Source organism: Tenrec ecaudatus, chromosome 2 (assembly GCF_050624435.1).
Source record: "Tenrec ecaudatus isolate mTenEca1 chromosome 2, mTenEca1.hap1, whole genome shotgun sequence".
NCBI classification, from domain to species: Eukaryota; Metazoa; Chordata; class Mammalia; order Afrosoricida; family Tenrecidae; genus Tenrec; species Tenrec ecaudatus.
In genome coordinates, this window is record NC_134531.1 from 274,231,055 (window position 1) to 274,244,177 (window position 13,123).

Here is a 13,123-nt window from a genome sequence, read left to right on the forward strand (position 1 = left end):
GGAGCTATACAAAGAAGAAAATTCAGGGCTTATTCTTTCTAAAACAGAACTTTTCCATTTCTTTTGACTCTAAAATTGGGAGACCTGGTGGTACAGTGGGTTCATCTGCTAACCACAAAGGCAGCCGTTCGACACCGCCAAGAAAGACGAGGCTTTCTGCTCCTGTGAGATGCACAGCCTTGAAAGCCCACAGAGGCCGTTCTCATGTGTCCAATCAGCTTACTGTGGTTTGATAGCAGTGAATCTGAGTTTGAGTTTACTATAAATCAAGTTGGTTTTGTTTCATAATAAATATTTCATGTAAACACTAAAGAGTAATGTTTCTTATTAAACAGAAAAGGGAAAAATGTCATTTAGGCTCAAAAACAACTGAATTCTCAATTCTATTTTATACTGTAAAGCTTACTCAACAATGCAGTTATTCTACAATATGTTCGAGGAGAAGGGTCTAAACCAAAAACTTCTCTTGAGTCATTTTTTTTAACTCATAATGGCCCTGTGGGACAGGGTGGATTTGCCTCTGTGGGTTTCTGAGACTGTGAATGTTTAGGCGAGTAGAATGCCTCACCTCTCTCCTATGGAGGTGGCTGATAATTTTGAACTGCCAACTTCACGGTTAGCAGCCCAACTTGTGATTCGAAATGGCAGCAAATAGATATTTCTCATATTGGAAAACAAAGGCTCTGACAACTCTATTAATAATGTCATAACTTTTGTTTCTTTTGAGATTTAGTTTATTAGAACTCTATAGGAGAAGTTGAAACTAAAATATCTTTTATTAAATGGTGGAGTTCACCGTTTTCATTATGTGGAGTGGTTCAGCATAAGCACCATTGTGTTTGTCAAGGTTTGTGCATGACTTTTCACAAAGCTCCCGTGATAGAGCAGTTAGTGGAACCGGAAGGCCCATTTCAATATCTGCCTTTGCTCACTGGGAGACACATCACTTTTTCGCTTGAGCAACTTTGTATAAATGAACTCAGATTTGGCTAGCTAAGCATGCGGCAGTCATGGAGAGCACATCGAATAACGCGCCTTCAGCGTGCAGGATGTAGCATATCGCAAAACTGGCAGTGCTGTTTCTGTCACAACCCATCATCTGGTGCATAAAATTGTTAGTTTTAGGAGTCGCTTCTCAGCAAAAGATGCCAATGTTTTCTTTATTTTGTTGAATGAAAGAGTAAAAAGAGTGTCTCTGTCATTAATATTAATACTTAGAATTTTTGATGAACAGAGAAAATGCCTTTTCTAATGCATTTCAGAGACATAGAGATTTACAGCACATATATTACCCGTTAACATTTTTAAAAAAGTATTAGTCAACCTAACTGAATAGCTAGCCACTTATCTATCCATTAAGTATACTTTTTTAATTTAAAGATTAAAAGTACACATATATGACTTTTCTTTGTTTTTGTCAATATAATGAGTCAGAATAGACTTGATGGCAGGGAGTTTTGAAGCCACGATACCATACTTTCACATAACAAATGCACACAGTATATATATTTGCATATAGTGCACGCCCCTACATTATTTTCATAAATGCACTATACTGATTTGGGGGCAGGTGTTACTCAGTTCAGTTTCCTTCACTGGCACCTTTCAATGCATTTCATGTTGTCTTCATCTTGGTAACTGTTGACATAGAAGCGTGTTTCCCAGTAGCTGACTTTCACCAGCCTACTCTCAAGTTTCAAAATCAACCCTCTCCCAACAGGATTCCTTCCCAGCTCTGCACACTGCTTTCTCTAGTGCAGGAACAAATGTCTTTTCCCAGCGCAGTATCAGCCTGTAACTAGCAGAGCCAACCCCAGCCCAAGAGGTGTACAGGTTTGCACATCCAGAGCAGAAATGGCACACACAGGGCAAACCTAACCTGCCAAATCCAGTCCCTCGAATTCCACACATGAGCAGGTGATTTGAAACGTCCACCCTACCAATGCATGATAGCTATGGAGTGCATCCTTAGTAGGATGAGATGGGTCTGACGCACTGCCTGGGGCCCTGAGTGACTACAGGGGCCAGCACTGCAAGGCCAAGGCACAACCAGGCGGCAGGTCCCACCACCATGGGATCAGCCAGCTCAGGCTTTGGCAGTCTCCTGCCCACAGCCTTCGGCTCATTTCCTACTGAGCCACGTGTCTGGGCATGGGCAGGCCGGCTACAAGGGGCCTCTGCACTCAGATCAGTCCTCAGTCTGCCTCCAGGGCAAACACATGGTTTCAGTTACTTATGTTCTGAAACCTAGGTACTATCGAACTTCATCCATGACTTCTTGAACATGATTTACACTTTTATTATACAAATAAGAACAAATATGATCAAACATAACATTTTTGGACTACTAACTAGGTGAATGAATTCCAAATTCATTTTTACATATGTCACCACACATGCATGGCATACACAAGGGTGCATGAATCTAGAAGCATAAGTTTTCTTTTGTAAACTCTGATATTGAGTTGTGATATAGTGGACTTAACATATATTAACTTCAAGGAACTTCCAAGATGATTATACTTTTTATGATTATTATAACTTCACAATTAATCAAATGATATATCTCATTGAATTTCCAGTTTCACAGAATGTAATTATGTTGCTTTTCATTAGAAGTCCCACAAAATGTATCATAGAGAGTTAGGATAGCGATAAAGAATAAGGAGTTCGATGAACATATAATCACATTAAAATATAAAGTATTAATTAATCTATATGTTCTCAGATAGTCCATTTTCTTATAGCTTTTAATATTAAAATAGCACCTCTTTCTTATAAGTCCAGAGGTCAGTTAGAACATGAGTGCCACCCTAACCCCCAGGACCAAGCCTTTTGCTATGAAGTCTACTCTATCTCAGAACAAGGCTATAGGCAAAATGCAGCTGCTCCACTGATTTTCCAGGCAGTTGTATATTGAGATGCAGATTGCCCCATACTTATCCCATTGAGCGGTAAATGGGGTTGTCCTGCCAACCTTTCCATTAGCATGTGAGGGTTTAACCAATGTGCCAAAGGGTTCTTGGGGATGATTCTCCTAGGCATGCATTCAGTAAGGAAGTTACTTCCTATTGCTCAGTTCACCAATGAAGTTTCCACTCTCTTAAGAAAAAAAAAAACAAACTTTCCCAGCTTTTATTCCATTCATTAATTGTTTCCTAATATCGACCCTCTGTGATTTAGTGCGAGATAAATAAGTACCAGTATCTGTTCTTTTCCTCACGGGACATATTTATCAGTTAATTGCCATTGGCTAATCACTCCAAATCTTAGTAACTTAAAATAATAAAAATAAGAAGCCGAATGGCTTAGAACCACAATTACTTCACTGGCTCACTCTTGTGTGAGTCTGCAAATAAGGTAAGTCTTTGGATCTTGTTGGGGCCACTGATGCCGCTAAGCCACGCTGAGGGCTCAACTGGGGCAGGCTGATCAAAGATGGCCTCCTTCACACTGCTGGCAGATGGTGCTGGCTGTGGTTTCCAGAACGGCGGTACAGCTGAGCCATTTTACCCACCACATGGCCTTTCGTCCTCATGGGGAATGCACTGGGCTATTTCAGATGATGGCATCAATGTTCCATGAATGGCACATGTGACATCGGTAAGGCCCTCCTGAGCCCTAGGCCCAGCGTGCCAATTCGACTGCATTCTCTTAGTCAAAGCAAGTCACAATTCCAACTCAAATTCAAGTAGTAGGGACATGGTTCCTTCTTTTGAAATGAGCAATGACAACCCAATATGGCAAGGCGTGTGGGGACACAGAGGGAAGGAATTATTTGAACACCTCTGAAAATATACTAGGTTGTTGTTGGTGGCCAACCAACAGATTCTAACTCATGCCACCCCCACTGTGTGCAGAGTGGAAGGGCTCCTCCAGATTTTCCAGCCTATGACCAATCATGCCCCGGTGGGCAGGGGAAATGGGTTGGGATTGCCAACTTCTTGACTTGTCGCCAGGCAGCTACTAAGTTACACACCCATGGCCTCCATTTACGGACTTCTACTATAAATTCTCCGTGTGCAATAAGCAAGAGGCCACACAATAGACCATCCCTCGAATCTACAGCCTTAAATAGTTCAACATTGCTGGTGCTTTCCTCCCCCTCTTAAATCTCAAAAGGAGAAAACAAATAAACAAAAATAAATGATAACTACAGAAAAAGGCAACCAAGCATCCACCTTAGTTCTCTCTTGCTATATTGAGTCATACAATACAACTTAATTGATAAAATTTTTACAGTGACATTATATCCTTACTTCAAAAGCAAACTGCTCATTAGTTCAAGGTAACAGTATCCATGACACCCCTGTTAGGATTCTTTAGATAGAAACACACATTCTTCTCCAACTAAGATATATGGCCATTTTTTCCCCTACTAATTACCTGGTAGACATTTGTGACCCACAAATGGACTTTATGGAGCCAAATGGTCGAATAGGACTATTATTATATCGAGTGACTAATTAACCCCAACTACATCAAACAACCTATATCACACTGAGAAAATATGCCGCATATGACATTTTTAAAGGTCTTAACAAGCAAAGATGTCACTTTGAGGATTAAGATGCGCCTGCTCAAAGCCGTGGTATTTTCCATCTTTATCATATGCATGGCAAAGTGAAACAATACACAAGGGAAAGGAGGGAAGAACTGCTTCATTTGAACGATGGGGAGGACGAAGAATGTTGAAAGTACCCTAGTCTGCCGGAAGCACCGGTAAATACGTTTTGGAAGAAGCAGAAACTGAATGCTTGGAGGACGGCAAGATTTAGGCCCACAAATTTTGGACATGTGCTCAGGAGGGACCAGAACCCGGAAAGACTTTATGTTTGGGCCAAGAATAAAAATAAAGCTCTTAATTAGCTGGATTGCTAGAGTGACTGTAGGTATTGACTCAAGCGTGATGACAATTGTGAGATGGCGCTGGACTAGGAGTTATTTCCATATAAGTCAGAAACCTCTCATCAGTACATGACAACAGCAATATATAAGAATTCTTGGACGAATTAGCCAAATTTTTAAGTAAGTAACTTAGCTGTGACTATTTCTGTGCAATATTTCTGATGTCATACGAACTTAAATTTAATATACTTGAGAAAGTCTTATCTCTAATAGCAATGGCTATCCAGGAAATTAAGCAGCATCCTATTAGCTTGTTTACATTTTCTCATTTCCCTAAACTATTTTGCTTCATTTACTGCGTTCTGTCACAGTGAAAGTGGTTTGGGGATTTAAAATGGTCTCGTTCTGTTCAAACAGATGTCAAAGATGAGCTACATTGAGTTTAACAACTATTTAGGGGGCGTACAAGGAATAGCTTTTCCCATGCATGTAAAAGTCTACTGTGAGTATCCAAAGGATTGCTTTTTTATTTTTTCTGCAGCTAAATTTATTTAGCAATATTTTGTACATCAGTGTAGAGAACTCACACACATCTTTAATTGAAAACACTCTACTTATGTATTATAGGAATTATAATACATGGAAATAGTTTCCATTAAATAGAAACCTTTTAAAAGCATAAGAAAAATATGCGAAGTATTTTTTACACCCTTAAGTGATTTTATTTATTTATTTTTCCTTAAGTGATTTTAAAAGAAAAGTTATGTTCATTATATCGTGCCTCCAAGGACATGGCCACATGATGAATAAAATCAGAGCATATGAATATTAAGTTCCTTTGTTATTCTATCTTGCGGTATTGCATGGGTTCAATGAAAATTTAATATTTCCCAGCAGTTAAATCAAACTAAATGATATGGGATATTTAATACTTTTTAAATTACTATTGTATTAAAGTATGTTACATATGATACAAAAATATTACCATATCAAATAGAAAAGTAAGAAAGAGAATAATAATAATACCATCATTTTCTTTGTGAGAGTTATTATGCTCATGTGAGTGCCGTGTGTGTGTGGGGGGGTTGGTGGTGGTGTGTGTGTGTGTGTGTGTGTGTGTGTGTGTGTGTGTAAGGCTTTGATGTCTTCAATTTTGTCTTAGTAAGTGATTCTTTGACAATTAGATGGTTCTGAAAAGTATTTAGTGACCTAAAGTATGATGCTATTAACATCAGCTAGACAGGCAGGAAAAAGATCAATACAAATTTTGCTCACAATTAGCAAATAATTCAATGATTTTTTTGTGTGCTAGTTCTCTAGAGACGAGGGTTGTGGAATCCTTGAATTCAAGGGAAGATACTCTGGATTTATTTCTACAGAAAAGCTTATCTCACAAACCTGATGAATAAAGGCATAACTCGAAATGAGTCAATGCCTCAGGGTAATTGGAGTTACAGACCCAATTACTGCATGTCATCTCAGTAATTATTGCACCTATGTTCGAAGTATATTAGATGTAGTTTCGAAACTGCATTCCTGTGGTTTATATTTCAAATAGAAACTATTCGTGCTAGTTAAAATGAGCAGAAATATGCTCATATATTATAGAAAGTCAACTATCTTTAAATTCCAGTACAATTAATGGAACAACAATAAAGTTTTGTACCTTCTGATTTTCTTACATGCCATCACGGGTAGTTGAGATTTAAGAGTTACAAACTTGTGTATGTGGGTGTGTTATGGTGCTTATTTTATCCAGAGATTTTATGGAAATGTGAAATCCCCAAGTTTGTTTTACAAAATAATTAATAGTTTCAAGATCACATTTTCTTTGCCTTTAAAGAGTTTTATTCAAATGTCATTTTGAGGTGACACACGCGATCATTCTTGGGCAGATACTAAAGGAGAATGCAAACAAAATTACGCAAGCTTGTGGCAAGAAGAATCTTTTCTTGGGAATTGCATGCTCATTTTATACCAAAGAAGCCTTGGGTTTTTAACGTATATTCAATTAGTTTTAAGATAAAGGACAATGACTAAATGATACAATTTTTCATATATATAAACTCTTTCTGTCCCTGATTAGCACAGTGGCTGCTGCAGGCGGCCAAGCTGAGCTCCTGGAAGCCATCTTGCAAGACAGAAATGTTTGAGTCTTTAAAGGCCGTGTGCATAGGGAAGATGCAAAAAGTGACTGCCAGTCCCATAGGAGTTGATGCCACCCATCTGGTACTGGCAGGGCACAGTGATTACGTAATGATCTTGATGGGTTGAGAATGGGGTACTCTGCCATTTAAAGACTAAGGATGCCAAACTACAGAGACCTTTGGCCCTGGAGAGCATGGCACTGCAGCCACATGCTCCATCTTAGCACAGCCACCGCAATCGTCGGGCTATCACATGACGTTCTTAAAATGGGTGACAGTTCTGCGCGTCTGCCAGTAAACCCTAACTGGAGACACTGAGCAATCAGAGAGGAAAGCCAGGCACTCCCCTATCCATTGTTTCCGTAAGTCAAGGTCTTCCCTTATTCCCAAAGCCCAAGATGAGCAGATGTGCTCTTCTCAGTAATTGCCGTCCTTTCCCACATAGGCTTTGATGGTTGATAAACTCGAGTCTTCGTTATCAAAAAAGCAATGACTCCATGGAAAAGTCAATGCTGGTGAATCAAGAATTCTACTGCAACTTTAAACCTGCTGTTCCTTTTTGAAAAGTTCCCAGGATCTCAAAGGCTATTTTGAATTAATTGAACATGGTTTTTTTTCCCTTCCTGCCTAGGAAACCAGGTTTAAAACAATTCTCAGAACCCACACTTATTCAAAGTAAATTGTATAATTATGCATGTTCTCCCTGCAGTCACAAAAGAAAGGACTCTTAACTGCTGCAAGACCAAATGTACCAAATTAAACAATCCCTTGTAATTAAAAAGAGAGATGTATGCAATTTCCTACCAATCAGATGGACTCTCATCCAATGCTGTAACCATATTCTCAATGGCAGCCAATCACTGATTTCCTTGTGTGTGTTTTTAATTCACACGCCTGGAAATGTCACCTCATTGGTTCATTTAGTTAAGAATTCTCTGCACTTTCAGACCCCCAATTTGCAAACTGCCTTCCCTCTCCATAGACATCCTACTCTCAGTTTCAACCGTTCTCAGCCACTTTTGCTTTAAAACAGCTCACATACAAAGTCAAGGTGTTCCAAATTGGTGTTGTCAATGCCTGTCTGCTGATCAATACATAGCAACAGTCAACAGTCAATTGGGAAAAGGAGGACCTGACCAAACAAAGTCAAAGACTTTAAATTCTATTGATGAATGTAGACAAAGGACTAAGAGGCTCACATTACCCGTGTCGGAATGACTGGTACAACTGCTCTGGAGAGAAAAGAACACAGCAATGTTGTTTCTCAAACAGCCTGTTATGCTGTAAAGTTGAGTATTAGTAGAAGTTCCCTGCTCCAACAACAAGGAATTCCAAAAGTAAACGCGTTTATCTCAATTACACTTATTCTGAAGTGTTATTTCATGGTACCAACACTGTGTTAAATAGTGACAGAAATGAATAAAACTAAGCTGCTTTGATTTAAAAAATAAAGGAAAACCTATGTTTATCACCCAACATATTTAGTGATGTGGCAACATTTATCTGAGTTCTCAACCATCTCAGATTCCCAAGGGCAAAACAGTACAGATCGTGCTGTATTTGCTTATCTTCTGAGCCTGCTCTCTTGTCTTTAAAATACTGAGAATAAGAATAATCACCATTCTACCTAGCTCACAAAATTTTCTCTGGATATTACTAAATGTGTGTAATGTATAAAATATGGCTTTTAAAAATGTTCAAATAATATATAATATTATTATAAGAAAAACACAAACTTATTTTACATTTTTGTACTTCCAATTGTATCTAATCAAATGCATTTCATAAAAATGTATACACTTTGAATATAAGATATTCATTTCATTTTAAATTTGGATTTAGCTATTTTTTAAATGTAACAAAAATGTGATTTGAGAGGTAGTCAATTAAGGTAAACGGCATGGGGAAGGTCATATCGGGCATCCACAAGGCGGGGGTCAGACCTACCTCCATGTGTCGTCTTTACTTATTTTGACACTGACTCTCCCTCCCACATTACTACTACTACTGGGAACTCACAGGCCACACTCACAATTAAGGGGTTTTATTAGGGAAGGTCATAGGTTACCATAAGTCAGGATCAGTAAGCGGTAAGGATATAGCCATTCGTTCACAGCACGTCTCGTCAGCCAGCAGCCAAGTGTTTCTCTGGCTCTCAGCTTTTCAGCTACGTGATGCTTTGACTTCTGCCTTTCACTAGTATAGTTTCCTGCCACAGAGGCTTAGAGGAACAGTGCCAAAATTAGGGGGTACCTTCTTTTCAACTGGTCTGAGACTATGGGACTATGGAACCTAGCAACAGGTCTTGGTTTTTTAAATTTGTTTGGTTATTGGTTGCCTGTCATTGAGTTTCCCCATAGCTCATGATGAACTCAAGCACAACAGAACAGAATGCTGCCCAGTTCTATCAAACCAAACTAAGCTTACCACCAGCAAATGGGTCCCAACCCTTAGCATCCCTATAGGACAGAGTAAAACTGTCCCTATAGGTTTCTTGAGAGTGGAACTAGAAGCAAAAGGTCTCATCCTTCTCCCAAGAGGCAGGCCACGGTTTTGAACTTCTGACCTTGAGGATTATCAGTCCAGTAACCACGATGCCACCAGAGCTCATTTACCCACTTTAGTACATCCCCATCATTGATTTTGTTAGGTTCCCTCAAGACTATATTTACTTAGAGTGATCCCATGCACAACAAAGTAAAGCACTTTCTGGTCCAGTGTCCCCCTCCCCATTTTTCCGTGTGAGCTCATTGTTGCAGCTTCTGTGTTGGTCCATTTCACTGAAGGTCTTCCTCTTTTACCTGGGTGCCTATTTATCAAGCTGGATGTCTTTGACCAGGGGCTAGTCCCTCCTAATAACACATCCAAAGTTTATAAGATCAAGTCTCACCATATTTTCCCTAAAGAGCCTTTTACGGGGCTTCTGGGTCAGATGTGTTTGCTCTCTGGCAGTCAATGGCATCCTCAATGTTCTTCACCATAATCAATGGGCTTCAATTGTTCTCTGTCTTCCCGGTTCATTATCCAGCTTTCACACACATATGAGGAGAATGGAAACAATAACTCTAAAACAACAACCAGTCTCACGTCCATTGAGTCCATTCTACCTCATGATGGCCCTATAGGACAGAGCAGAAGAGTCCCAATACATTTCAAATCTTTATGGATGGAAATGGCCTGCTGTTTTTCTTGAAGAGTGGATGACGGGTCAAAATCCTGTCATTTAAGTTAACAGCCTGAAGCTTAATCCACTTATTGACAGACTATATTAATATAGATCAACTTTGGATGCTGTGTTGGTCTGGGTTGGCTAGAGAAACAAATCCAAAGCTTCTCGTGTGTGTAAGAGAGAGCTTTATATCTAAAAGCAATTGTAAATTAAGAAAACATCCCAGCCCAGTCCTGATCAAGTCCAATATTAGCCCATATGTCCAATACCAATTTATGAATTCCTCTTCAGACTCACACAACACATGCAATCACGCCAAATGCAGGAAGATGACCGGCCAGTAGATGCAAAGTTTTGGGGATCCAGAGGCAGTGGAAGCACCTCAGCACTGGTGTGGTCTCCATCTGGCTCCTCCAGCTCCAAGGCACTGGTCGCCATCAACATAGCTCCATCTGGCTTGTTAACAGGAAGGTGTCCCAGATAGAGAGTATCTAGCCTCCAGTGAACTATCTATCTCCTTCGTGCCTCAAACGAGATCATCAAGCTGCAACCTGATTGACAGGCTAGACTCCACCCCTTCACAGGTTGACAGATTTTGTAACTGTCACAGATGCTTATCAACAGAAGATTGGAGAAGAATTTATTCATTTGATTTATAGTATTGACAACGATTACTGAAATTACCATACAACTCCAGAAGAATGAACAGCTCTTTCTTAGAAAAAGTATAACCAGAAGACCCCTTGAAGTGAAGATGGCAAGATTTTGTCTCACATGCTTTGGACATGTTCTCAAGAGAGACCAGACTTTGGAAAAGTGTATTTTGCTTGATGGAGAAGAGGGTTCTCAAAAGAGGAAGTTCCTTTCTGAGATGGATTGACACAGTGTCTCTAACGCTGGACGGAAGCACAGTCACAGTTCAGAACATGGACAAAGAACAGGCAGTGTTGCTATGAGTCACAACCTACCTGATGGCACCTGGCTCTACTAGCAACTTCAGGTAAGGATGTTTGCAATAGATTGCAAAATACTGCTTTGTAGGCTAGCATTCTGCCTATGGTTGAAAAAAAGTTTGAAAAGCTATAGTATTATTTCCTGCATGATGAGATGGCTTTGTCATATTCTGTGTTTGTGGTCAAAGTGGTCACACTCTATTTTTGATTTAGAATTCTTAGTATACACAGCTAATGGGCATACATTTCATATGATCGGTGTATTTTATCAATCTCTTGAAAATAGCTCTATCATATTGTCTAAACCTAATTCAAAGCTTTATTCCCCAATAAACAATATATTGATAAATATTAACAACAATGAACATTCTAAATTTGGATGTTATTTTATTTGTTAAACAGAAGAATAGCTTTAAAGTGGCAATTCTGTAGTATATTTGAGCTGGGTCACTAACATTGATTTTTAAAGTTCAGACTGTAGCAATTTGTTTGCTGTGAGAAGCAAAAAAAGTCATTTTGAAAATCATAACCAAAGACATTTATCTTGTACCTTTTACTCTGGCGATCGTTTTTCTTCAGTTTGATCCCAAAGGCCTTTCTCACACAGAACACTGATTTCTCTGGAATGCGACTCATTTTTACAAAAATTGCCCCTTCTTATTTGAATTTCACCACAAAGATACATATTTTCTTAATATTTCTTTCAAAATGCTTTTAAGGCATAATTATACAATAGGATTAAATACAAGCTATTGACATTTTCTTTTTTATTAATTTTTGTATCTATTGGCATATTCATTCAATTGCTACCCTGTCTTTCCTAGACAATGCTTCTTACATATCAAGCACTTAACAAATATGCACATAGCTCCACTCACATTTTAAATGGAACAACCACATCTTGACACACGCCAGCCCATCATCAGCACATATCCAAGTTTCACTCTTGAAAAAAGCCACACACCTTGAGCAACAGACCTCAAACACGTTTCTTAAGTCCAATCAAGTAAAACAGTGTTCAAACCGGAGCACTCTCAAATGGTGCTGCTCTATTGTAAAAGTAACTGCACGGTGAAGGCCCGGAAGAGCAGAGGGTCCAGCCCGAACCACCTTAGTTCCCTCAGGGCGCTAGATGGCTTCCCGTTGGTTCCAACTCACAGTATTCCTATGTAACGAAATACCACCCAGTCCTATGCCATCCGGGTAATGAACTATTGCCACCATAACGGAAATACAGATAGGTCGTTGTAACCAAAGGAAATTAAGTTTCACACAGAAGCGTCTACAAGCCCAACTCTGAGAGGCAGCTACAGAAGTCTTTCTGATTCTTACGTCGGATTCTCTACTATTCTATTCTTGCCGTTTCTTGATGATTTTTTTGATGGTCTCCAGCTGTCCTGCTGGCGTGCAATCTACCAAACCTCTTTCACAGCTCAAAAGTCACTGGTTTAGAACACATCACACACTGCTATGGCGTCATGGACATGGTAAAACTCTCAAGTTCCCTACCATCAAGTCAATGCAGATTCATAATAACCCTGTACAATAGGACAGAACTGCACTTGTGAGTTTCTGAGACTGTAACTCGTTATGGGAGTAGAAAACCTCATCTTTCTCCTTTGGAGCCACTAGTGGTTTCAGACTATTGATCTTGTGGTTTTAGAGCTGAAAACAGAATCACTACACCACCAGGGTTTCTATTTATGATAGCAAAGAAAACCCAAATTTTCAAGTGGGATTATATAGATAGGTATAAAAACAAAAAAAATCCTCACTGCCACAGACAAAATACAGATGCATAGTGGTTTATATTCCAACACATATTTCCAGGGCATGTAGATGAGTGAAATTTAATCTATAACAGACATGTTGAACAATACTGTGGAAAAAAGAGAAGTAGGTATCTTAGCTCTCCTTGGAAATTGTTTTCACAGACTCAAGATGTAAACTTCTCCAGGAAGAAATGGGGGTTATCTAAAAAGATTTGGGATAAGAAATGGGGGAAG